This window comes from Macrotis lagotis, chromosome X (assembly GCF_037893015.1).
Source record: "Macrotis lagotis isolate mMagLag1 chromosome X, bilby.v1.9.chrom.fasta, whole genome shotgun sequence".
Lineage (NCBI taxonomy): Eukaryota > Metazoa > Chordata > Mammalia > Peramelemorphia > Peramelidae > Macrotis > Macrotis lagotis.
In genome coordinates, this window is record NC_133666.1 from 184,984,769 (window position 1) to 185,012,673 (window position 27,905).

General features: G+C 36.6%; 1 protein-coding gene across 3 annotated transcripts in view; it reads right to left on the reverse strand.

Moving 5' to 3' along the window:
* The window catches only part of GNE (glucosamine (UDP-N-acetyl)-2-epimerase/N-acetylmannosamine kinase), a 98,977-nt gene that overhangs the window by 57,122 nt on the left and 13,950 nt on the right, over positions 1 to 27,905 (reverse strand). The window contains exon 1 of one of the 3 annotated variants that reach the window (XM_074203740.1): positions 11,055 to 11,335. The exons of 1 other annotated variant lie outside the window; for it this stretch is intronic. The gene's annotated coding sequence lies outside the window, so the exon portion shown is untranslated. Of the gene's footprint in view, positions 1 to 10,419; positions 10,570 to 11,054; positions 11,336 to 27,905 lie in introns of those variants that run through there. One more of the 3 variants, XM_074203739.1, reaches the window with a different exon arrangement.

Sequence of the window (27,905 nt, forward strand, 5' to 3'; positions counted from 1 at the left end):
TTTGAACTTTTTTAAAGGAAAGATTATATACAAATATATATTCTACTTCTATTTCATTAGCTTTACATTTTTGAAGTGTTCCAAGTAGTAAACAGATGTGACCTGAATATAACAGGTCACAATTAAAAAAAAAACTGCAAGAAGAAAATAAAATCAGGTATTTTTTTATAACCAGATAAAGGGAGATTTTTAAAAAATTTTTTTTTAAGGCATTAGGGTTAAGTGATTTGCCCAAGGTCACACAGATAGGCAGAAAAGAAAAAGTAGAATGGGAAACTATCTGCATTAAAATTATCAATAAAATCTGATATCCAAAATATACATGGAACTGACAAATATACAATACCTCAAGAACCATTTCTCCAATATAGTCAAAATCATTTACTAGTTAGAGAAATTTAAATTAAAAACAACTCTGAGATATTACTTCGGACATGAAAGGGTCAAAGATGAGAAAACACACAAACATATTAATAATAAAGCTGTAAATTAGTCCAATCATTACAGAAAGTAATTTGTTAATTATAATAAGAAATTACTAAAATGTCTATGTCCTTTGATCCAGAAATCCCAGTGCTGGTCATATATTCCAAATACATTAAGGACAGAAAGAAATATATCATTTACATTAGAATACTTATGGTAGCAAAAAACTAGAAATAAAGCAAATTATTCATTGAAGAATAGCCAAACAAATTGGGAACATGGATGTAATGGCATATTAATATTATCTAAGTAATTAAGAATATAAAGCATATAAAGAAAAAATCTATATTATATGATCTGATGCAAAGTAAGCAAAATTAGGAAAACAGTGTACACAGCTACACAAACGATATAATCCACAAAACTGAGTGCTGTATAATGACTGAGTCAGACACCAAAGAAGATAAGGAAATGTCCCTTCTTTCCTGTTTGCAAAGGGGTGCACTAGGTATAGTCAATGTTTAGACTGGAACAATGACTGTCACTGAGTTGATGTGTTAGTTAGTTCTGCTGAAATGTTTTTCCCCCTTCTCTTTTTTTATTCTTTATTACAAGAGCTGAATCTCTGGGTAGGGTAAAATTAGGAGATATATATGGAAACAAAGCTAAAGTAAAAACAAAAATCTTAACATACATTATAGATATAGATTCATACACACACACACACACACACACACACACACACACACACACACAAACACATATATAAATGGATATACATGGAATTGTTTCAGAAAAGCAATTAAACTATCCATAATCTCTGACCCAACAATGCACTAAGTCAAAAACGAAAATGAAAGTCTAATATATTCCAAAATCAATACAGTAGCATTCTTTGTATAGCAAGGTACTACAAACAAGGAAGGTGCCCACTGACTAGGGAACTGCTAGAAAAAAAATCAAAAACTAAAAACATTATGGTTTATAAATGTAATGTAATATTACTGTGCAGGATGGAAAGACATGATAAATCCAAAGGAAGATCCTATAACCTGATGCATAGTGCAATAGAACAATATTTATGATGACTATATACATACTATAAAGGAAGCTGAATTTTATTTAGATAATGGAAAAACCAGTGAAGGTCCCAGATAATAATTAAACTATAGAGCAAAGAGGTACTCTTACTAGGTAAGTACACAAAAAATATTAGACATGGGTTCTGTAGAGGATGTTTCCTTTATTGTCTTTCTTTGTCACAAGGAAAGTTCAATGGAAAGGGTGAAAAATGACAGTGATGTATAGACAAAAGGCATTAACAAAATAATGTATTCTAAAGTGATCTAAATGCTGTCTTAATATTGCGAATATAATCTTGAAAGGATGTCTGGGGCACAAAGTAAACAAGCATTTATTTAGTGCCTACAAGGAGCCAGGAGCTTTATATATATATATATATATTTATACATATATATTATCTTATGATGCCTAACAATTGTAGGAGGTAGGTATTGTTATTATCCTCATTTTCTGTGTCTAAAACTAGATTTGACCTCTAGTCTTTTTTGATGTCAAGGCCATTGAAAAACACCAATACCTAGCTAAAGATAAAAAAGATACCAATAAGAAATGAAATCTGGTACAGAGAAAACATTCAATAGCCCACTTTAAGTGCACATTTTTCAAAATGGAGTTTAATGACACTATAAATTTTTCTGACAGATAAATATCAAATCATGCAACCCTGGCTGATAGTGGAGTTCACTAAAATAACTGCTCTTGCAAGGTAACATGTGTCAATCAATAGGTTATCAACAGATTTTTATGATCAGAAACAAAACTCTTAAAGAAGAAAAATGCCACAAGAAGACTTTAGTGAAAAATTTACATATTAAAGACTAAAATTATTCCAGTCAATATATTTTATCTGAATGAATCAGTCATTTTATATCTACTATGGAAAATAAACTATGCATTTGCAGGTCAAATTTATTTACTTTTCCTTAAAAAGTAAATTTAATCTGATAGTCCAGATGTGTTAATATTGCTTACTGAGATTACCAAATAGTCATTTTCTCATAATTCAAAGTGGTCAAACCACTGAAATTCAGGTTTAACGAAAATTGTAAAAAAAAATTGTTTTTCTGAATATGAAAAAGCTAACATTAAATTATATTTTTGAGAAAAAGTATTATATATATGGTAAAAATATAAAAATATATAATATATATATATATACTGTATTTAAATTTTGGAGTTAGATAATAGAAAAAAAAATTAATTAATTTTATTAAAATCAAAAGTTTGATGAGTAAAAAAACAATACATTTTTAATTGTTATCAACTATCCTGAGCATCTATATAACTAAACCTACTTTGTAACCATTTACAATTAAATAAATGAAATTCATGCTGAAAAATGTCATTACTTCTATATTTCAATTCCTATCACTATTGGACGTTGATTATTCTTCCTCATTCATTTTTCCTCTGCTTTTTTCACTCTGCATAATTTCATAATGGGTTTTTCCCATATTTCCTTGCATTCCTCAGACTTAGTGATAGGATTGACATCTATCACATACAAACCAAGTTAAAAACTGGCTGGTAAGGAGCTCCTCCATCTGACTTGGTATCCATTTCTACATGCCAGCATGGCCAATACAGAGACCCAGAATCAATATTATATCCTGTTAAATTTCCTTTCCATGCTAAAGTTAATAAACTTTTTGTTCATTGTTAGATGACCTATAATTTCTTATTCCATTCCAATCCTGAAACTGAACCTCCAAATTGGTCTGAGTCAAGTCTAATTTATAATTTTTTTTTAGGTTTTTTGCAAGGCAAATGGGGTTAAGTGGCTTGCCCAAGGCCACACATCTAGGTAATTATTAAGTGTCTGAGACTGGATTTGAACCCAGGTCCTCCTGACTCCAAGGCCGGTGCTTTATCCACTATGCCACCTAGCTGCCCCTAATTTATAATTCTTGGCAACAGTTAGCATAATATATTACAATGACCTAATTAAAGTAGGGAAAGGTGATGTGGAAGAAGATCCTTGGTTCTCTATGATTCTAAAGGTGGTCCTTTTGGCTATGACAGCATAAGATGAGTTGTTCTCTACTGACCCAAGGAGATAAGACAGAAAACTATCTGTAGGCATTTAGATACTTAGAGATAGATTTATGTGCATGCATCTTTTAATGTTGTGCCATAAAAATAATAAATTCTATAAACTTTTTAATTGAACATGCATAAATTTTGAATTTGTGTGTGTGTGTATGTGTGTGTGTGTGTGTAATAGTGATGCCTGAGACTAAAAAACTTTGGCAGGCCTGGGCTCTCCCTAGAGATAGTAATTTGGGGGTTATCTAAGAACTGTAAAAACAACTGCCTGGCACTTTTTAAAATGGCCATATAACCTTTGTTGAAAAATATGACACAAGACAGTGTTCTTCCTAATCCTTGAAAGGACTGATGCTCCTCAGGAAACCAGAGACCTTTCTGCAACCTGGAATATGGACAAAAGGAGAGGAGAGGAGAGTCTATTTCTACTTTGGCTCCTTTGAACTGTAACTCCCAAAGTAAATGAGTGCCTGTGCTGGGACCCACTGCAGGAGCCCCTCTGGCAGAAATGGCAACTATTCATGTCTGGCAGCAAGAGCACATAAAGCACAGAAGAGGTATTTTGCTTTGTGTTTTTTTCCTCCAAAGAATAGATGGATAATTCTTCAATGAATATTCTTAGACTTGATGGCAACTAGCCCTGAGTGGCAGGAGGTAATCTGAGTGAGGATGACTACAAATAAGAGGAGGAATTGGGTTCTGGCCTTGTAGATGTTTGAGCCACATTTGTCACTGTTCCTTACCTTATCACTGTCAAGGACACAACACTTGCTCAGGGAAGAACTTCTTTCTATTACTCTGGCCCCAGAAGGGGGGTGGGGGGGGGAGGGAGAAAGGGCAGCTCCCATGGGCCCATCTAACAGAGAAGATTCTAGCATGGACATCATCAGCACCAGGCCAGCCCATCTTACCTTTTTGTTTATTCTAATCGGAAACTGATAAGGTCCCTCAGAATTCCTATCCGGAAGGCAATCAGGAAACTGATAAAGCTTCTAGAAGGGCTTCCAAGACCAAGAGGAGAACTGTTTGGAGGTTTCTTGCTTTCCAATGCCAGGAGGACTATGAAACAGTCCACTGGAGAATGAGACAGTCCCTCAGTAGAGGACTCTGAAAACGAAAATATTTGGTTCCCTTCCTATCCATTGTGCTCCCAGGGGAAGAGCAGTTCAGCTGACAGGCCAGGGAACACTAAGTAAGCTGAAATGCAGAGGGGCCTTATCAGGAAGCCTTATCAGTTCCTGATCATATAGTAATTTAAGGACCTGTTCTGTTGGGACACAATTCTGTAGTACACTCTGCTGGTGGTCCCCAGGAAACTGCCTGCTGCCACTGGATCAAATATGATATTACTTCCTTTTCACCTACATGCAAAAAAACAGCCCATGAAGAATCAGGAGCTCATCACTCTGGCTTGGCACATGCAACCAAGCGTGGCTAACACAGAAGCAATTAAGCCACATTCTTGGCTGAATATTTTTTCAATGCTGTGATTAAGTTAACTTCCTTTTATTGACTGATGGCCTAATTCTCATTTCATTCCAATCTTATACCTAAGCAACCAGAATAACCCAAATCAGGTCTGGTCTGTGACATTTGCCAACCTGAATTATATCATATTTACATTACTGTACCTAAATTTTTGTCATTAACCTATTTTCAATTTTTTGCAACTACAAATAATGCCTCTTGGAATATCGTTGATGAATTAATTGATTTTAAATCAAATTTTCAGTATATAATTCTAACAATGGAATCAGTAGGTCAAAGAATATTTTTTAAAACTTCAGTATATATTGCCAAATAGCTCTAAAAAAATTATACAGATTTGCAATTTTACACTAATAAATAAGGTGTACCTGATTCTCTGTAGCAGCTTGTACTGATTTTCTGAAATCCTGCCAGCACTCAGTTTCCTTGCCTTTAATTATCTTAAGGAATTTGATAAGTACTTCAAAGTTGTTTCAATTTGTATCTCATTGATCAAATCAAACATTTTTTCAAATAATTATTAAGTTTATATCCTTTGATTGTTATTTTTATTCATGTATATATAATGCATGTATTTTAGGGTTTTTATCTGTCTTATTTGCCATATTTTACCAATCTATTGGTAAATTTCTCTCTTGACTGCACTCCTTTGGGACTTCTCTTACTGCCTTCTCCACCATGTCTCTTGTGAGATTTCATAAGCTTTAATATTCTACCTCAGCACCATCTTCTGCCTCTAAGTTTGGAGGAGAGTAAGGCCATGAACTCCAGACCATTTAAAGCTAGAGTTCACCTTAGAGATCTTGTTTCTCACTTGGCTGCATTCCTTTGAGGCATCTCTGAATTTTCCTCCATGCCCACAAGTTGGGTGCCTTCATTGCCCTTCCTCCCACACCCCCTTTTTAGCTTCCTCTAAGTGTTCTGTCTGCCATTAGACTGTAAACTCCTTGAGGGCAGAGGCTATCTTTGTCTTTTAGCATTTGTATCCTCAGTGCTGAGCACAGTGCCCAGCACATATTTAATTCTATTATTTTTGTTGTGCAGAAATTTATCTTAATGTAGTTGGAGCACATCTAGTTTTTCTTTAATGATTATCTCCTTTTAAAAACAAAAAAAAATTATCTCCCTTACACACGTGAAATAAGTACATTAGGTTTTCCCCAAACTTTTGCTAGTTTAAATTTAAAAATGCCCCAGGATACATGAGAATTTAATGAGGTGTTTTCCCCCCATCAAAGATGTTGAGGTGAAGTGTTAATCCTTCAAAATGATACCTTCACTCCTTGTTTTGTGATCCCCTGAAAGAGAAAGTGTGTAATAATCATAATAATCAGTTAGCAATTATGTAGCTCTTTAAGGTTTGCAAAAGCACTTCATTATCTTGTCTCTTTTGATCCTTAAAAGCAACTCTTTGGTGCTTTTCCTGTTAAAACAATGGCTTCTTTTTTCAATGAATTTATCAAACAGTAATATCTTGCATATATTAATTGAATACCTTTTATATTCCACAAGTCCATATGTCTATTTTTTGGCCCAGTAACAGATAATTGTGATGATAATGGCTTTGTGTTCTAATTGTCAGATACTCAAAGGATTATCATGATCTTACATATAACATCACAGTATACAAATATATTTTACTAAGGAAACCTATATGAAGAAGAACTAGAAATAAAATTAATGAAATTAGTTTGTCCTTTGAAAAAATATGAACTTCTCTGAAACTTAATATACTCTTAGAGAATTGTGTGGGAGTGCATTTAATAGAATACATGTCTTGCTCATGGGCTCCTCTCTACTTGCTCAATATAAACTATTGTATATTCTTTTTGAGATAATAGTAATCCAAGAATGGAATAAGGTGACAAATATGACTGTTGGTTTTTATGTCTGTAATAACATGAATCAAAAATGGACATTAATTTCAATGGTTGGATTTCAATTAGATGACAAGAGAAATGGTAAATTCATTCACTGACTTACTCTTCCAATAAAAAGTAAAAAAAAAACAAACTACTATATGCCAAGCATTGAGATAGCCTCATGTCCTGACCCCCCACAAACTCACAGTTAGAAAGAGATGAAAGATATGCATACAATTAATCTTTGTAAAATGCAAAATTACAAGAGCAGTGTAAGTTTATAGGCATTCAGAGAAAGGAAAAAATCATCTTTATTATATTATTACCAACAATACTAAAACATTATGTAATGATTGTAAAATCCTGCCAATGTAAGCTTCAGCACTGAGAGAGGTTGTGAAATTTTCTTCCTGGGTATATTTATCTTAGAGATAATAGTCTAGAAAAAGTACAGATACCCTGGCTAAAGAATTATACTTTTTACCTTAAGTCCCCTGGTTACTTGAACCATAGGATTAAGAACTGTTAAAAGGGTCCTTAGAGACCATTTGGCAGAGTTTTTTCATTTTACTGATAAAGAAATTGAAGCCCAAAGGATTTTGGGTTTTGGGTTTTTTTTTTTTGGAGGGGGGAAGGTCACATAGGTGTGTTCTTTTACTACCAACAAGAGGGGTGGACAGTGTGTTACTGACAGGATTCATTTGTCAGTGGCTACAGGTACCCACTATCAACATATGGTAGTGACAAAAGGTGCCATCCTTAACTCTCATCATACAACTCTACACACCATGTTCTCATATTACTCTCTCCCAATAAAGTCAGTTCTATTATAAATGAGGACCAAAACTAGAACTTCTCATTCAACAATCAAACTGTTTACTACCTACACCTTAGGTAGTAAAACAGACAAAATGCTGGGCTTGAAGTCAGGAAGACCTGCCTGGGACACTTTCTAGCAATGTGACCTTGAGCAAGTCATTAGACAGCTCTCAGCTGTAAAATAAGATGTAAAATAAGGATGAGAAAATAAGGTCCTCCCTCACTGGGTTGCTTTAAGGATCAAAAGAGACAAGATATTAAAGTGCTTTTGCAAACCTTAAAGAGCTGCATAATTGCTAGCTATTTATTATCATCATTATTATTATTACACACCTCCCTTATTTTATCACTATTATTATTACACACCTCTTGTATTATCATTATTATTACTACTACACACCTCCCCTTATATTATTACACATTTTCCCTTACATTACTATTACACACCTTCCCTTATATTATTACTATTATCATTACACACCTTCCCTTATGTTATTACTATCATTACACACCTTCCCTTATGTTATTACTATCATTACACACCTTCTCTTGTATTATCATTACTATTACTACTATACACCTTCCCTTATATTACTATTATCATTACACTTTCCCTTATGTTATTACTATTATCATTACACACCTTCCCTTATGTTATTACTATTATTACACACCTTCCCTTATGTTATTACTATTGTCATTACACACCTTCCCTTATGTTATTACTATTATATTACACACCTTCCCTTATGTTATTACCATTATGGTTACACACCTTCCCTTATGTTATTACCATTATGGTTACACACCTTCCCTTATGTTATTACTATTGTCATTACACACCTTCCCTTATGTTATTACCATTATGGTTACACACCTTCCCTTATGTTATTACCATTATCGTTACACACCTTCCCTTATGTTATTACCATTATGGTTACACACCTTCCCTTATGTTATTACCATTATGGTTACACACCTTCCCTTATGTTATTACCATTATGGTTACACACCTTCCCTTATGTTATTACCATTATCGTTACACACCTTCCCTTATGTTATTACCATTATGGTTACACACCTTCCCTTATGTTATTACTATTATGGTTACACACCTTCCCTTATGTTATTACTATTGTCATTACACACTTTCCCTTATGTTATTACTATTGTCATTACACACTTTCCCTTATGTTATTACTATTATTACACACTTTCCCTTATGTTATTACTATTGTCATTGCACACCTTCCCTTATGTTATTACCATTATGGTTACACAGCTTCCCTTCTGTTATTACCATTATCGTTACACACCTTCCCTTATGTTATTACTATTATGGTTACACACCTTCCCTTATGTTATTACTATTATGGTTACACACCTTCCCTTATGTTATTACTATTGTCATTACACACTTTCCCTTATGTTATTACTATTGTCATTACACACTTTCCCTTATGTTATTACTATTATTACACACTTTCCCTTATGTTATTACTATTGTCATTGCACACCTTCCCTTATGTTATTACCATTATGGTTACACAGCTTCCCTTCTGTTATTACCATTATCGTTACACACCTTCCCTTATGTTATTACTATTGTCGTTACACACCTTCCCTTATGTTATTACTATTATGGTTACACACCTTCCCTTATGTTATTACTATTATGGTTACACACCTTCCCTTATGTTATTACTATTGTCATTACACACTTTCCCTTATGTTATTACTATTGTCATTACACACTTTCCCTTATGTTATTACTATTGTCATTACACACTTTCCCTTATGTTATTACTATTGTCATTACACACCTTCCCTTATGTTATTACTATTACACACCTTCTCTTGTACTATCATTACTATTACTAGTACATACCTTCCCTTATATTACTATTACAGTTTCCCTCACGTTATTATTGCACACCTTCCCTTATATTATTGCTATTATCATTACAGAACTTCCCTTATGTTATTACTTTGATGGTTACACACCTTCCCTTGCATTATTATCATTATCACACCCGTTCCAGTATTATTGTTATATTATTATTACAGACCTTCCCTTTGAGGAATTCACAAAGGGGGTGAAGGATTAGGCGTGGCGCAGGCCCGGGGGCCTCCCCGGCGTAGCGCAATGGCGTTGCGGGGCGCCGCCAGCATCTCGCTCGCCGCCTCCGCCGGCCCGGCCCGGGGAAGCCCCGCTCCGCCCGCAGCAGCTGCGTACCGCGCCGCGCCGCGGCGGCCCGGCCCGGCCCGGGGAAGCCCCGCTCCGCCCGCGGCAGCTGCGTGACGCGCCGCGCCGCGGCGGCCCGGCCCGGCCCGGGGAAGCCCCGCTCCGCCCGCGGCAGCTGCGTGCCGCGCCGCGCCGCGGCGGCCCGGCCCGGCCCGGGGAAGCCCCGCTCCGCCCGCAGCAGCTGCGTGACGCGCCGCGCCGCGGCGGCCCGGCCCGGGGAAGCCCCGCTCCGCCCGCAGCAGCTGCGTGCCGCGCCGCGCCGCGCCGCGCCCCTCCCCCAGGCCTCGGCGGCGTTTCGCCCACCCGCGCGGGGCCGGTGCAGAAGCGGGGGCTGCGGGGCCGGGCGCGCGGGGGCCCGCTAGCCGCAGCCCTGCCCTCGGGCCCGCTCCGCCGCGCCGGCAGCGGCATCCCCTGGCCGAGCCCGCTCCGGGGCCCTTCGGGGCCTCTCACCTACGCGGCCGCCCTGCTCTCCTGCCCTTCGCCCACGGCGGCTCCCCGCTTCGCCGGGCCCTGGATGAGGCGGGGGTGGCGGCCGAGACAAAGGACGGCGACCGGCCAGCGGCGGGGGCGGCTCATTCGGCCACTCGCGCGCCCGGACGGCCAGGCCCGCGCGCCGGCTCCACCCGCAAGCGCAGGAGAATCCCACGCAGGCGCCGACGTCAGCGGCGGGGCGGGGCGCGGGCGGGAGCTCCAGGAGCCCCGTGATTGGCGCTGCCGCCCGTCCGACACCGCCTTTCCCCGCCCCTGCCCAACGGTTCTCGGAGCAGGGCGCCCGGGCCAGCCGGGCCGGGGCCGCACGCTCGCCCTTCTGGCCGCGGGGGGCGGCGCAGGAGCCGGAGCGCGGGCGATCGCGCCCGGCGCCGCCGGCGTGGAGCCCGCGGCCGTGCCCGCGCCCGGCTCCCGTCGCGGCGGAACGCTGGCCGCGTCTTCCGCCCGGGCGACCCCGGGCCCCTGCCGCCAGCTCCGCGGGACCCCGGCGGGAGGGCCGGGAACGCCAGTCCGGGCGGCCCCCCCCCCAGCGTCGCGGCCGCACTCCCGCCGCCGACGCGCCCAGCATCCTTCCTTCCGAGAATTTACCTCCATACCTGGAATCAGATGGCGCCACGCTTCATTTTTTGTTTTTAAAAAGCCTCAGCAGCTGCCATAACGCTAAAGCGCTTTTAAGTGGTGTCGCCGTGAACGTGATTAATGAATTCGTACAACGAAATGAATTGTGATTAAAGACTGACAATTCCAAGAACTGAAAAAAAAAGAGTTCCCGCTAAAAGGAAGACTTTCAAGATGACGTGATCAGATCACGCTTTATGCGTAAGGTTTATTTTTTAAGCTCTTCTAAACAAATAAAATTTAATTTAAAAAATTATACTTTTATGAAAAAGCTTTTAAAATGGACTGGGGGACCAAAACGGACAGAGACCAAAAATAAAAGAGAACACGTTTATACTGAAGTTCTGGAATGGGCTCCTCGGGTTTACAACACAGAGAGCCAATCACACTCATTTTCAATGTCTCACCCCTGCCGGGAACCAAAACCCGATTCCTTTAAATCACTGGCAAGCTTTGCTACGGCCTTGCCGCGTGTTCTGGCCAGGTCAGGTCGGGTAAAAACTGTGGCACTGGAGTCAACATTTGTTGAGTAATTAAGTACATCTAAAGTGTACTTAAAGTTTGATCAAACATATCGATTCTACTTCTGAGTAATAAAAGATAGTAAAAGTTTTTTAAACTTTTTAAAGTTTGCAGGGCCTTACATGACACCACAGTACCTGATAGTTTCATGGGGGAGGGAGGCCCCAATTGGGATCTTCCAGACTCACGTTCGGCACTCTATCCATAGCTACTTTGGCAGATAGAGAACCGGGCTCAGAATCAAGATGTTCCTTCATTTCTTGCCTCTCCCAAACACATCCGGCCTGCCTTGCTATCTCACTCAATCTTTACGTGCCTAAGGCATTTAAAGACTCTAGATTGTAATGAGAAGAGTGTCAACCTACCTCCTCTTCAAGCCACCAGACCCACAGACCGCTCCATCTGACTGGCAAGATTGGAGTGAGGATACCCCACAGGTCCTCCAGATTATTTCTTTATTTAAGGGGGGACCTCAGTGAATTGTCCTACTTTTCCCACTCCAGTTCCCATTTCAGCTTCTTTGGAAATGGTTTAGCCCCTTGAGGGCAGGGACTGTCTTTTGCTTTTTTTATATATCCCCAGTTCTTAGCACAGGGTTTAATAAAGACTTATTGATTGGTAAAAAGACTTTTAATCATCTAATAATGCCCTTTAAACAATGGAATCAGGTTTGGTCTCCATCTCTATATGTTTATAAATATTGTCTCTCCTAATAGAATGTAAACTCTAGTGATAGGGAACATTCATTTTATTGTCTCTATCCCCAGGTACAATGTTCTCATAATGCTTATAAGTCAATAGAAACTTGTTAAGTGCTTATTGAATTGATCTGCAAATAGAAAAACAAAACGTTAGACCTTCCCTTCTGGCCTTCAACTCAATGTAGCAAACACTTGTGTGAGGGGCAGAGAGGTGGCAAAGTGGATAGAACAGCCCCCCCCCCGGAGTGAGGACCTGAATTCAGATCCAACCTCACATACTCCTGTGTCACTTCCTGTCACTTAACTCCAGTTACCTCCATACACATACAAAAGTATATATTATATGCTAGGTTCCAAAAATGAAACGGCCCTTATCCTCAAGAAGTTTGAGCTTACAAGGCAGGCAAAGTGCAGGAAGGAAGATTAGAGAATGATAGCAAAGGATAGCAAAGGAGAGACCCAAATTGTGCTTGAAAAATAGCTTTCTAAATAATTCATTTATAAAGAAGGAGATGATATTTTAAAAGTAGTATTGCTATAATGATTAAAGTGTGGCACATGAATGCAATGCACCATAAGAGATAAGAAAAGAAGTATGATAGGACTCATAAACACTGACACAGAGGGAAAAGTAAGCAAAACCAGGAATCTGCACAATAACTTAAACAATGTGAATAGAAACAACATAAAACAAAACTTAAGACTATGCAATTAGAATAACCACACTTGACTCCAGAGAAGAAATGAAAAAACAGGTGTCTTTCTCCCTTGCTTTTTTTGTAGGTGTGAGAAATGATGGTTGTGAAATATCACATATATTGTCAGACACAGCTGATATGTTGACTAGTTTTGCTGAATTGCTACTTTTTCATGTTTTAATCTCTTAAGAGGATGACTTGCTAGATGGAGGAACAAGCAGATAGAAGAGGAGGAACATAATTTCTATATAATATAATTTCTAATCATGCTATAAAAACAAAACAGCAATAAAAATAAGATTTTAAAATTTGAACAAAATATCACTCTTTTCCATATAGCTTGTATAGGTCTGTTAGCCTGAGAAATAAATAAGAATGAGTCTAGTTATATATAGTTTCAATTTTCAATAATATTATCTAAAGACACAGGAATTAAGTTATGCACATAGCAATGGATCATTAACATTTATGCCTAGAGTTGCAAGAATTCATATGCATTTCATATTCTTTTAGGAATAATACCCTAAAAATTAAAGAAAAGCTTTACAAGAATCCTATTTTACAAGAATCAAGGACAACCTAGGATTGGAGCTCCCTCCCCCCCCCCAAAAAAACAAATAAAGAAAAAAAAATAAACTCTGCAATGACCAGAGGAGGAAAATGGAAAGAAATGAACACAAGATGATTCATAGAATAAAAAAGATAACTAAAGACTTGGTTATCAGCCCATTGCCCCTGTCATTCCTACTTTTTCCCCACATCCCATGAATGTATCAGACAAAAGCAGCCCTACATCTCTGAGGTAGCAAAATTTATAAAATTGATAGAATTCACCCCAAATGTTCACATGTCTATTTGTGCCCAACCTGAGATAGAGCATTCTGAGCTCTCAGTGGTCTCATCAGCCACAGCTGGGCACATGTAACAACTCTAACACAGTGATGTCATTTTGGTTCTCTTCAAGAACCGAGGAAAACCGCCAACCAATCAACCAGCAATTTTTAAGTATTGATTTTTAAAGATGACTTCTTGGCAATGCCCCAGAGTGAAGATTTATAAAGGTTCGTTCAAGGCTGTAAGGTTCAAGAAGAAAAGGAAAACTAAGGAGGAATTAGGTATTTTAAGGCAAAGATTAGGGATATGTACAGAGACAAGTAATGTAACTAGAGCCAACTATTAAATACTGTATAGGAGAACTCAGGTGGCTAGTAGAAGGAATGAGGGGAAAAAAAGTAGAGAAAGACCTAAATTCAAAGCTTCCTTGGAAATTCATTTCAGTAGTGTCCTGGGAGCCCTTTCTGAACCCTTTCCTGATCAGTCCTTCATGCCCCCCCCAGAAACTAAAAACCTTAGAGAGGAAAATGGGGCACAGATTGGAGTAGGAAAGGTGGTAAATATGCCCAACAATGTCAATCTTTCAAAACTTCAGTGCAGCAGTGTCCAAATTAGTGACTCTCACTTCTTGAAGGCATCAGATCTCATCTAACCACAGTGATCTGAGAGAAGAAAAAACAGGCATTAGGGACTGAGGCATAGGCACAACATAACCCAGTATGAAAAAGGAAAAGACCTGGCACATAACCTTTTGTGAAAAATTTGGGGTCTAAAAACTAGGAGTGTCTTATGTAGTAGTTGTAAATTTTTTTTACTTGCATTTTCCACTTTTTCACTCTTTGTACTCATTGTTTTGCATTTGTTACTGGTATATTGGCTTACATTTTGCCATGTTCTGCCCAGAAATGTTTCAGAAAAGATACAGTGCTGAATTCAAGTTCAAAGTGATACAGTTTGAATGGAAAGCGTGCTGGTAGAGGTCAGTTTGGTGTTCCTTTGACTGAGAAAACAATTCAAGACTGACTATGGGAAGAAGAAACCTTACTAAAAATGCCCCTGCAGAAGAAGGCCATGAGAGGCAGATCAGCAAAATGACCTGAGTTAGAGAGGAAAGTGAAGAGATGGATTGAAGAGCAATGGGCCATTGGAATTCCTGTGTCTAAAAGGATGGTTCAGCAGGAGGCCAGAAGAATTGCTGATGGAAAGAAGTTACTGATTTCAAAGGACACAATTGGTGTTTCTGGTTCATGAAGCAGAATGGATTAAGCATGTGTCCACACACCAGACTTGCCCAGGGAGTGGTCAACCCCAGACCAGAGCACAGGCAGGAGAGCAGACTGAGCCTCTCCTAAGACAATGATTCATTATCAAATACAGATGAGGACGAGCTAATGGATGGGAATTTTGACAGTGATGAGGAGTTGTATGAATTTTATGATGAATAAAACTTGAGTTCAATAACTATGTAATACATTTTTTTTCAAATTTTGGGCCCCAAATTAAGGTGCATCTTATACAGGGGGAAATAAGGTATTTTGTATTCCTGAGAAATTCAAGGAAAAATTGGACTATGATCATCTGAAAAGCAAATAAGATTGGTTGTACCCCCAAAATAATGTCCTAACAAAACTGAAATAAAGGGAATAATTGGATTTTCAACAAAAATGAAGAATGTTAATCATTCTTTCAACAAAAGATATTAAGGTTTTAACATGCAAAATGATCAAACAGAAAAAAATCAAAGTCAAATATTTTCAGGTAGTAATGAAGGATTGAAATATTTGGGTTTTTTTGTAACTAAGGCTAGGCAAAACTATGAATATGTGGTGGAAAATGTTTTTATTTGTTGTTGGATTAAAAAACCTAACTTTGAACATCATCTGAGATTGGAGAAACTAAGGAATGAACTATATAAAGAGGAAAAATAGGAAAAAAGTAGGTGAAAGAAGTAAATCTTTTAAAGAAAAATATTTTCTTTAGTAAATATTTTCATTAGTAAATCAATGTAAGTGGTGGGAAGATATAGAGACTGAGGGGTGAAGGGGGAGGAAGAAGAAGGCTGTGTAAAATACTGGTGAGAAGAGGTAGATTTAAAAGGTTTTCAATGTTCTCCTCTGGCTTTGGAGTGCCTTAGGAGACTAAGAAGAGTACAAAAATCAATCAACAATCATTGATTAAATGCCTACTACGTATAAGGCATTGTACTAAAAGCCAAAGGTACAAAAAGAGGCAAAAGACAATTCCTGCTACAAGGAGTTTATACTCTAATGAGGGAGACAACATGCAAACCAATACATACAAAGCAAGCTATATAAATGACAAATGAGAAATACTCTAAGGGGAAAGTACTGGATTTGAGAGGGATTAGGGAAGGCTTCCTATAGAAGCCTGGGAGGTCTGTAAAAGAGGAAGCATATTCCAGGCTTAGCCAGAGGGATAACCAGAGACAATGCCAGAACTCCAGACAGGTGATCAGTGAGGGCAGATTTGTAGAGGGAAGGGGTGGGGGAGTGCCAGTGGGGGGTTGGGGTTGATGAATGACAAGTGGTTCAAAGAACAAATAGTAGGAATATATCTAAAATATAACTAAAGAAGTCCTCAGGAAAACATATATATATATATATATCAGGAAATTATCTATCTATCCATGGATATATGTATTCAAAACAGAAAAAAGAGGATAAATTTACTGAGAATTCAAAATACTCATAAAACCAAAAGACTAAAACTAGCCTGATTGAGAAGAAATAAAATTACCAAGATTAAAAACTGAACAAAATGAGATCACAACAAACAAGAAATAGAGAATTGTCAGTATCTACTCTGCACAACTATATCATCCAGGAAATAGGTTTTTTTTTTTAAAGCTTCAATTTCAGGGGAAAAAAGAGATCAAAGAGATCAGAAGTGAATTGCCAACAGTAGGGTAGAGAGGAGTAAGATTTGGGTAAGAAAAATTTACAAGTGATTTCTATCAAATATTTAAAGAGAAAATAATATCCAAAATTTTCCCAAAAATACATAGAAGAGACTCTATGGAACATTTTTAGGAGACAAATATGGTTCTGTAATGAAGCCAGAAAGAAAGCAGAAAAAAAGAGAACCATTGACAAATATTGGTGTAAACATTTTAAATAAAATCATTGCAAGGAATATACAGAAATATCCATAAAATATTTATAATGACCAAGTTGATTCATATTAGAGATGAAAGGGTGGTTCAATTTAAGAAAAATATTAGTGCAATTTAACATGTAATCAACAAAGATTAAAATTGCATGATTATTTCAATAGATACAAAAAATTTGAAAAATGTAGCATTCATTTATTTTTAGGCATGGGAGGGATTTTCTTTAGTATGATGCAAAGCATATGTTTAAGTCCAAAAGTTAGCATTATTTGCATTCTAGAAAAAATAAAAACTTTCCCAATACAAAAAAGAAAAGCAAGAATGCCCTCTCTCATCTGTCATAGCTTCAAAAATGTTAACTGTAGCAATAATCCAAGAATATAAAATTAAATGCATAAGTATTCTCAATAATTCAAAATTTTCTCTTCAGATATCATGAAGTTATACTTAGGAACCTAGAAAATGAATGAAGAAAATAATTGGGATGATTAATAATTTCAGTAACGTAGTAAGACTGAAAACAATCCCTCAAAAATCATTTAGCATTTCTGTACAGTACAAACAACAATCAAAATATCCAACAAAAAAATTAAGAAGGAATTGACATAAATATTTGACACCAAAAGTCATTTTCCAATAGACAAAAGGTAAAAGGATATGAAGTTTTCAAAAGAATTATAAAACAAGCAGCCATTTGAAAACCTGTTACAAATTATTAATAAATGAAACATTTTAAAACTTGGAGACTGTTTCATCTTGAAAATTGGAGGGAGGAAAGAGACTAGTTGATGTTTGGAGGGGCTGGGGAAAGACAAACACACTAATATCCTATTGATAGAACTGTGAATAATGTCAATTTTTCTGTATTTCAAGAAAATATATGCAAGAAAAGTAAATTGCTCATAATATCTAATCCAGTCATCCTACTTTGATCAAGATTGGTAATGGCAGAAACACAGGTTCAATATATATCAAAATATTAACAGCAGCACTTTGTAGTAGCAAAGAATAGGGCATAAACCAGGTATCCATCAATGCAAGCCTATAGTTAACAAATGTGGCAGATTATTAATGTGCAATAAGAAATAACAAATATGAGGAAATCAGAGAAATATAGAAATTATATGTCTATTTTCTTCACTGTTATTATTGCATCCAGCAAAGGTATCTGTAACATTAATTATGCCCATTTCCAGTCAAAAAAAGAGAAACATAGCAAGATTTGCATGAATGATACAAGTAAAATAAGTAAAACCAATATAACATATCATATTATCTTTTACAATGTAAAATATCATTAAATATGATTAAAAACAAGTCAAATGAGGAACTGAAAAAACACTGATGGTCTTAGAGAATAAATAATGAATCATATCACCCTCTTCATAAGAGTAGAATGTTGTACATATTGTGTTTCTTTTTCACAAGGAGAAAGAGGAGACCCCACGCCCCACTCCCAATGACTGTGATATAAGGTAAAAGGTGTCTATAAAATATATAATATGATATGATATATGATAAATATAATTAATATAATATAATTAATACTATACTATACTATACTATACTATACTATACTATACTATACTATACTATACTATACTATACTATACTATAAACATAATATCCACTTTCCTGTGGAGAAAGTCAATTTTCTCTCTTAAAAATTGGGGAGAAGGGGCAGCTAGGTGGCGCAGTAGAGAGAGCACCGGCCCTGGAGTCAGGAGTACCTGAGTTCAAATTTGACTGCAGACACTTAATAATTACCTAGCTATGTGGCCTTGGGCAAGCCACTTAACCCTATTTACCTTGGAAAAGCCTAAAAAACTTGGGGGGAAATTAAAAAAAAACAACTCCATCGTTAGGATAGGGACTGAATAATTTTTTTTAATATTTTCCTGCTTCTTTTGAAATAATTTTCTATTTTTTTTCTACTTCTTTACTAATTCAATGGTATTAGTAGTTTTTCCAAAAACTTTGGAATTGCTTATTTGTATATATGGAGAAACCATATGCTTTCCCAGTATTCACAGGATCCCCATAATGTGATAATAGTAATGTAAACAAATATTTGTTCAGTGATTTTTGTTTTGACAGACATATATTATCTTACTTGAAGATGCTAGTTAACCTAAAAATTGAGACTTTTTAAGGTGTTTAGTTCAGGTCCCTAGAAGCAACCTGATATAAAATGAGCAATGGACTTGGTAATAGAAACTCTAACACTTTTCCAGCTTTGTGTCCTTGGGCAAATCCCTTTACTTACTTTGGATCTTATTTTTCTGCATCTACAAAATGTGGAATTTGGCCTACATGATTTCCAGTTCTAATATAATGTGAGGGGAACTAAGAATTGAATTCTCTCAGTTTTCTGGATTTGTTCTTACAGGTGCTTGTTCTTAAAAAAAAAGTTGAAGGAAGCTTCTTTTCAGTAAACAGCTGTGAATAAAGAAAAAATAAATCTTCCAAAACTATTTCCTTTGTCTCAGGGATGCTATAGTTTAGAGAGCCATTTTACCTAAATAAAGTACTGTGATAGATTTTTAAACCAGAAAATAATGCTCATTAAATTTTACCAAAAAATGAGAAAATTCCCATTCTGAAACTAAATTCCTCTAACAAAAATATTACTTCAGTGTTTGGGGAGGGTTTAGAGAGACCTTAGAGATAATATAAAGTTATATTCTCTTATATAATTTTTGTCATACTCTAACCTTTGCTTTGGGAAGCCACTCCTAGCTTTACTGTACTGAAAGAAACTGAAAACCAGTTTCTTAATAACATACCTCCTCTGACCCTAGCATACCCTTTGAAGAAGAACCGAATTTTTACTCTTTTCTCATGACACCTTTTCAAATATAAAGGATTGCTTTCATTCAAATATCCCTGTGCTGTGCTGTCTCTCCAAACACCATTGATCTTTTCCCACAAGTTTAAAATAAACTTTTGTTAAGTCAGATTTCCCTTATTCCATACTAGGATAATTTTTTTAGCTTAATTATAAGACTTAAAATTCTTCATTCCCTAATTTAATATATTTAGCTTCTTTTTAGTTTAAGGCTTCTCCAGCTAGCATCACTTTCAGTCTATTGCTTGGGATTGGTATAAAATGGGAGAAAGGTTTCTACATTTCTTGTATGAACTGTTCTCATAGTTGGATTAGAAGCTCATTTCATTTTATGTTTTAGTACTATTCAACATTCTTAATAGTTCTAGGTTCTTTGTCAATTTATCATCACCAAAGAAAAAGCTTGAAGTAACTATTCTTGACTTGTGTTAGAGACCCTCCCAAATGTATGAGAAAGCACCTAAGAGAAATGCATTCACTTTAATATAAAAGTTTTTTTTTAATATTTTACAAATAGTAAACACTTAACAATTGTTTCTTGAATTGCTGAGTGAAGTATTGTCTTTTCTACATATGAAATGCCTAGCTAGAATTTTAATCTTCATTTTTATTGCTCATCGAAGAACTATTTACTATCTTAAAAGAAATTCAACTCATATATCTCGTTTTTTAATTAAGTGAAAATTTATGCTTAATCATCTGCATTATTTTTTCCAGTAGATTAATTGACATGTTTATTCCAGAAAAACTAGAAAACCTGTTTTTCTTTAACAGGTAATAAATAAATTAAGTCAATTAAGTATTGTTCTAAGAAAACTAGCCATTGAAGGAATTCCAGAAATTTGTAATGAGCCCTTTAACCACTAAAAGAATTATCTGAGATAAACAGTATTCAAAAGGTATTAACAGAAGCCTTAAGGGAAGCTTCCATAATTACTCAATATGGGTAGAATAGCCTGTTCTGTCAACTCTAAGGTGTGTGGGGGCCACTATTGGGTAAATAGCATGGGAAAAGTAAGGTCATCTAAATCAGAACTGACAAGCCGTAGCTGACTGGCAATAGTACTCAGGGAAAAAAATTAAAAAATTAAAAAGATGTGTTTGTTTAATCTCCCTTCTGGATTTTGCCAATGGTAAGTTTTTATTGAAGCCTATTTCTTCTTTGTCCTTCTGGTAATATAAAACCATCCTGATTCTTCTCTTTCTCTAACTACTGATGTCTTATTAAAAACACAATTCTAAGAATTGGAAGGGATCTTAGCAGCTACCTAATCTAAACCAGAACCAAAATTGAATCTTCACTAAAAGACAGCTGATAAATGATCCTCCAAGCTTGTGCTTAAAGACCTCCAATGATAGGGAATTCAGCTTTTAGGCAGATCTAATTGTTAGGTATTTTTTTCCCTCACATCAGACCTAAATTTGCTTTTTAGTAACTTGCAAGTCATTGCTTCTGATTTTGCCTTCATGGCAAATCTAATATTTATTCCACATGATAGCCCTTGAAATATTTGTATAGAGCTTATCGTGTGTACTCTGGGAGACCTCTTCTTCTCATCCCCATTTCCGTCATCATAGAACATGGACTTAAGAGCCTTCTCCAGCTTGGTAACTCTTCTCTGGCAATCCTTAATTCTTCCAACTTGATAAATTAAGGTCTTTCTTCAACTGTGACATCCAGAACCAAACATAGTACTTAAGATGTAGTTTAATTAGAACACAAATAGTATCTTCTCCTTGTACTTGGAATTTATAACTCCCTCAATGCAACTCAGTTTCTCAATCTTTTTTTGGCTACTATTTGACCAATATGTGTCTGCATGAACATATATGTATAAATACATATTAGTACATGTGTGATACACATATACACCACACACACACACACACACATATATATATATATGGAGAGAGAGAGAGAGAGAGAGAGAGAGAGAGAGAGAGCAAGCTCAGAATCCATGAAAGTTCTCAGATTTTTTTTAGATGGGCAGCTAGCCTATCCCATATCTCATACAGAAAAACTCAATTTATTGAATCCAAATTCAAGATTTATATTTTCCCCCTCACATTAATAACTCACTTCTGGATGCAGAAGGCTGGAGCCCTAGGTCCTCTCCCTCTCCACTATTGGGTGTACATATTGTATGTTCAACGGATTTCAGCAGTGGAAGAGGCACCAGCAACAACTTCCTTGGTTTTTTATCCTGCTCCACAGACATTCCTCAAGGTTCAATTCTTTACTCCAAAATCTAAAAATTCCTTTGAATAAATCCTATCCATGGGGCAGCTGGGTGGCACAGTGGATAGAGTACTGGAGGCAGAAGGACCTAAATTCAAATCTGGCCTCAGGCACTTAAATAATTACCTAGCTGTGGAACCATGGGCAAGTCACTTAACCCTATTGCCTTTCAAAGAAAAAATAAATCTTATCTATTCCAATGGTTTAGATTATATTATCTCTGTTAAAGTAACTCTATGTCTTTCTCAAGCTCTTCTCCTTTATTCTCTATGTGGCTCCTTGAAGATAACCACTTAAAATTCCTATTGTCAAACAACAGATTCAAAATTGAATTAATCATCTTTCCCTTCTTACTTTTTTATTTTTGTTAATGATACCATCATTCTACAAGCTAATCACACACTAAAACCACTTTTGGCTCCTCCTACTCCCTCTTTTCTATTACAACATTAATACCAGAATTCAGGGCTTTATCATCAAATATAATACATAGAATCATATACAATAGTCTAACCCTTTTTGATTCTCCAATTTTTATATTGCACAGCAATGATATTAATTTTCCTAAAAGCTTTTTTAATGTTACTACCCTACTTTAAAATCTCCCAAGACACCTATTGCCTAGCAGTATAAAGTATAAATACTATAGTTTCACCATACAAAGCTCTATCTAGACTATTTCGCTGTAAAATCTTTAAGGAATTTTACAATTTTCATTTGAATCCAGTAGAGCTAATAAAATTCATGGATTAACAACATGACCATTTGGACAACTTACCTCTACTCTAACTCCAATGAAAACATCCCAGGACCCTGAACCCAAGAGCCCCAGAAACAATACCTTCAGACCATTGACCTTACTTTTAATCTGCCTCATTTGTTCCTATCTTAAAGAATGAATTTTGTAGATGTAGCAAGCACAGTTTCTAAAGACCCTTCCAAAATGCTTGACACCATCATCTTGTTCAACTTAGAAGTAAGTGCTTTTATTCACTGAAATGACATTAAAGAAGATGCATTTCCATCTCATTACTGCTGTATTCTAAGGAGCATGGGCCCTTTCCATCTGACTTGCAGCTGAGACCTCCAATAAATGTTTTCTCCTATTAGAATGACTTTCTTGAAAGCTCATAGGACTGTCTCCACTTTCTATTTGTATTTCCAGTGTCATGTATGTGACAAGCAGTCAATAAATATTATTATTCTATCAGTCAAGAATTATAAAGGATGATTAAGAAGATGATTAGTCTGAGAAAAGGAAGCTTTATGGGATATGTGATAATTGTAGCCAACTTTCAGAATCTCAATTCAGGAGACACTTCTTTCATGGAAAAAATCTGATCTTCTTGCCTGAAATTGTTCTTTCACATTTCAAAAATTTCCAGAGTCTTCATCACTTCCTATCAAGTAATCTGCTTATCTAGGAGGAACTGTGTGGTTTTTATGTGACCTAAACAAATTTTTCATAGTTTGCCTTAATCTATTTCCCTCTTGTGCTTTAATTGTTAGTGCTTTTCAATTTTTATATGCCATATCTGTATCATTTCTGTAACTATGCCTCTTTGAAATTTGGTTGGTTTCATTATATTTCAGAGAGAATTCAGAGGTCAGAAAGAGGAGATAGGATTTCAGGATCTAAAATTCTACAGGGGAAGTTGAATCAAAAAAGATGTGGGACATTCTTGAAAATAAAATTCCAGTGAGGAAGATTGATATGTAAACATAAGGAATTCTTTTTCTCCCTCATTGTTAGTATTTTATTTTTTTAAATTATATGTAATGACAATTTTTAGCACCCATTTTTACAAGCTTTTGAATTCCAAAATTTTCTCTCTCCCTTTCTTCCTCATTCTGCTCCCTCTTCTTGATATATATATATATGTATGTATGTATATATATGTAATCATGTAAAACATATTTTCATATTAGTCACAATTGTAAAAGAACAAATAGACCAAAGGGAAAAAAATAAAATAAGTAAAAATAGTAAGCTTTGATCTGCATGCAGAGTCCATTAGATCTTTATCTGGATGTAGATGACATTTTTCATCATCAGTCCTTTGTAATTGTCTTGGATCATTATATTGCTGAGAAGGGATAAGTCATTCACAATTAATCATGACACAATATTGCTATTTCTGTGTACAATGTTTTTCTGGTTCAAGTCTTTCCAGGTTTTTCTGAAATCTGCCTGCTCATCATTTCTTCGTACACAATGTATTCCATTACATTCATATACTACAACTTGCTTAGTCATTCACCAATGGATGGACATTCCTTCAATTTCCAATTCTTTGTCACCAGAAAAAAGCTACTATGAATGTTTTTTAAAATGTAGGACCAGGGGGCCGCTAGGTGGCGCAGTGGATAAAGCACCAGCCCTGGAGTCAGGAGTACCTGGGTTCAAATCCGGTCTCAGACACTTAAATAATTACCTAGCTGTGTGGCCTTGGGCAAGCCACTTAACCTCATTTGCCTTGCAAAAACCTAAAAACAAAACAAACAAAAAAATGTAGGACCAGATGTAGTAGTAATAGTAGTAGTAGTAGTAGTAGTAGTAGTAGTAGTAGTAGTAGTAGTAGTATTGTTGAATCAAAGGGTATTCACAGTTTGGAACCTTTCTTAGTTCTAATTCCTCTTTCACAATATGACTAAAATGGAAATATGTTAAATATGAATATATATGAGCAACTTTTACCAGATTACTTGCCATCATAGGGAGGGGGAGGAAAGGGTGGGTAGGTGGTAGAAAAATGTGGAACTCATAAATTTGCAAATGGATGAATGTTGGAAAACTACCATTGAATGTCATTGAAAAAACAAAATTTCAAGTGGAAAAAAAAACTGCCAAATACAAGAAAAGTTCTTAGATTTTGAAGATTCTGTGAACATAGCAAATTCATAAGCACTTCAATTTTACCTGGGTTAGTGCTTAAGTCTTGTTGAGATGTTTTGTGATTGATATACTTTATAGAGGCACTAAAATTAACTACTTCAGACTTTCTCCAGCTAATCCAATACCTTTTTTGATCTCATGTTCTCTCAGTGTCTTTCTGAATACAATGAGGTGATTAGATACTTCTACATATTTCCATATAATGCATCTCTTTAACTGTTTTTCTCCATCAGCTATTGGAAAGAAGCCAGTGTTCCTGATGTGCCCTGGGGTATACTTCTATTGGCTAAAATCCAGATGAATAAATGAACATAGTCTTTATCTTCCTTGACAACAGGAGTACACACACTACCTAAATCCAGGATAAGAACCTTTGCTTACTTATCAGAAAGACCAAGACATCTTGACCCTTGCTTTGGCATGGGGTACTAGATCAACTTAGAATTTTTTTGTCCAAAGTCTGGTTGTTTACATACATTCATAGTTTTTATTTCTTCTTCTATATGATGACTACAGTGATATATTCAGACTTCTGGACTCATTTGGATAAGTTGACCAGAAGTTCTTTGAGATGGTTTCTGAGATTACAGATACAATAATTTTTCTAGACCATTCCCTATATGGTTTAGAATTGGTGATTTGGATTCTGTGAGTTGAGGCACATCTGACATCTCAATTATTCAATGAGGATATACCCATCATCTTTTTTTAGGTTTTTGCAAGGCAAATGGGGTTAAGTGGCTTGCCCAAGGCCACACAGCTAGGTAATCATTAAGTGTCTGAGACCGGATTTGAACCCAGGTACTCCTGACTCCAGGGCCGGTGCTTTATCCACTATGCCACCTAGCCGCCCCTATGCCCATCATCTTTCTGAGATTCTTCTGGTACTGAGGAATTCTTCTGGTACACCAAAGTCAATTACTTTAGGACTAATTCACGTCTGAATATGAAAAGCCAGCATTCTATGGATGTTCTCTGTTACCATTTGCCTTTTATTGTCTTGGAGTATCTGCACTCTTCAAGTTTCATGACTGGTCAAAGTGTATAGTTAGAGTATCCTAGCTTATTGTTTACTGCTAATATTATAAATGGGCTGAAGCTGGGTTCAATCAATACATTTTAGTCCATTTCAATGAGAGTTATTGGATCTAGACCTCCTAGAGTCAGTGTCCACTTCTCTGTTGATATCAACAATTTCCTTGTGAAACTTCAAGTTCACCCTGACTTATCCCAGATAGTGGAATAGTCTTTGTCATTTATTCTCCATGTTCAGGTTGAAAACTTTTCATAGGCTCTAAAGGGAACTTTCTTTACATGTTCTCAGGTATTGGTTACTTGAGAGTCACAGTCCAGGACAGCAATACAATTCACAGCTTCAGGCTTTGCTGTTTCCTCTGTATAGAATCCTATTAAGTCCAAGGCGAATAGCTCCATAAATAGATTTTTGACAAGGTTATATTCATTGTCCTTGAGGTCTAGACTAACTTTGCCTTTGGGAGCTATATCTTTTTCTCAGTATTTGGCACTTGGAAGTCAGTCTTTTCCACATAAGTTTTGGTTTCTCTCACTACTACAGGCACCAATAATATATTCTTTCAGGACACAATTGGGGCAAAGGATAGAATTGCTTCCTTATTCTTTACTGACGAAGTTCTTAAATCAAACCATTATGACTTCCATTTTCTGGGCCTTAGTTTTCCATTAATTTTGTCCATTATTCCAACTCTTCTCTGATCCTTGGTGAGTCTACTTTTAAATCTGTATCTGAAATATGGTTCCTTCCCCTTATTTCCATATGGCCCACATATGAAAACATGTTCCTTGGATATTCAAAGGTTACCTTTTTGCAGAGGTAAAAATGCTCATTGATGTAATTAGTAAATGCTACAGCTTTGATAGCTGTGGTTGTGGCATCATATCTCAAGATCAATGAGTTAGAAGTGTATCTCAGGGTGATATAATACCCTTCTACATACTCATTGCAGTCAGATCTTATCCATTTTCTCAGGTTGTACAGCTCCTCACTACATTAGCTCAGTAATAATGAATCCACTCTCATTATGAAATAGGAGGTTTTAGGCTTTTTGTGGAAAATAGTATGCATTTCCTGTAGAATCTAATATACCCACCCCCAAATTATATCTCTAAATGCTATGGACAAAAACTTCCAGAGGAGCCAAGATGATGGCATGAAGCTAACATGGTCCTGGAGCTTTTCCTTAGCAAAGAAATATGAAGCCTCTATTCTGACATTCAAGCTACAGATCCCACCAAAAAAAAGAGAAGATTCAAAGAAGTTGTCAATGGTAGACATCATGGAGGATCTTCCTGTCTCTTTGGGGGGAAAAAAGGAAATAAAGCCCAAGAAGCAGAACAACAGGAAAGCTAGTGAGAGGCTTTTGGCCACAGTGCAATCCAGGTCTTAACAGCTTGACAGTAGCAGAGGTCCTGTCAGCCAGATAGCAAGCCAGCAGGGAGGATCCCAATCCCAAACAAAGTCTGAACCTTGGGAACACTGGGGCAAAAGACAGGATTAAGTTGACAATAAAATCACTGCATAGGCAGAACCTGGACATAATGGGGGAAATAAATCTCTACAAAGGCAAGGCCTAGACTACATAGGCAACATCTTGGCCAATGACAAACCAGGGATCAGACCTCAATCCCAGCCAAAAAAAAATGCTTGGATCTATACCCCCCTATACCCCAGGAGCAGAACTAAAACAACAAAGATGAGCAAAAAAAACTAAAAGAGCACACATTATAGAAAACAACTTTACAGACAAAGAAGATACCAATGCCACGTCTGAAGAAGAAATCAGTGAAAAATCACTTAAAGGGGAAGTCTCAAAACAATCTACAAATTGGACTAAAATACAAAAGCTCACCACAGAGCTTTAAAAAGAATTTAAAAAGCAAAGAAGAGAAGAGGAAGAAAAATGGAAAAAAGAAGTGAGAGTC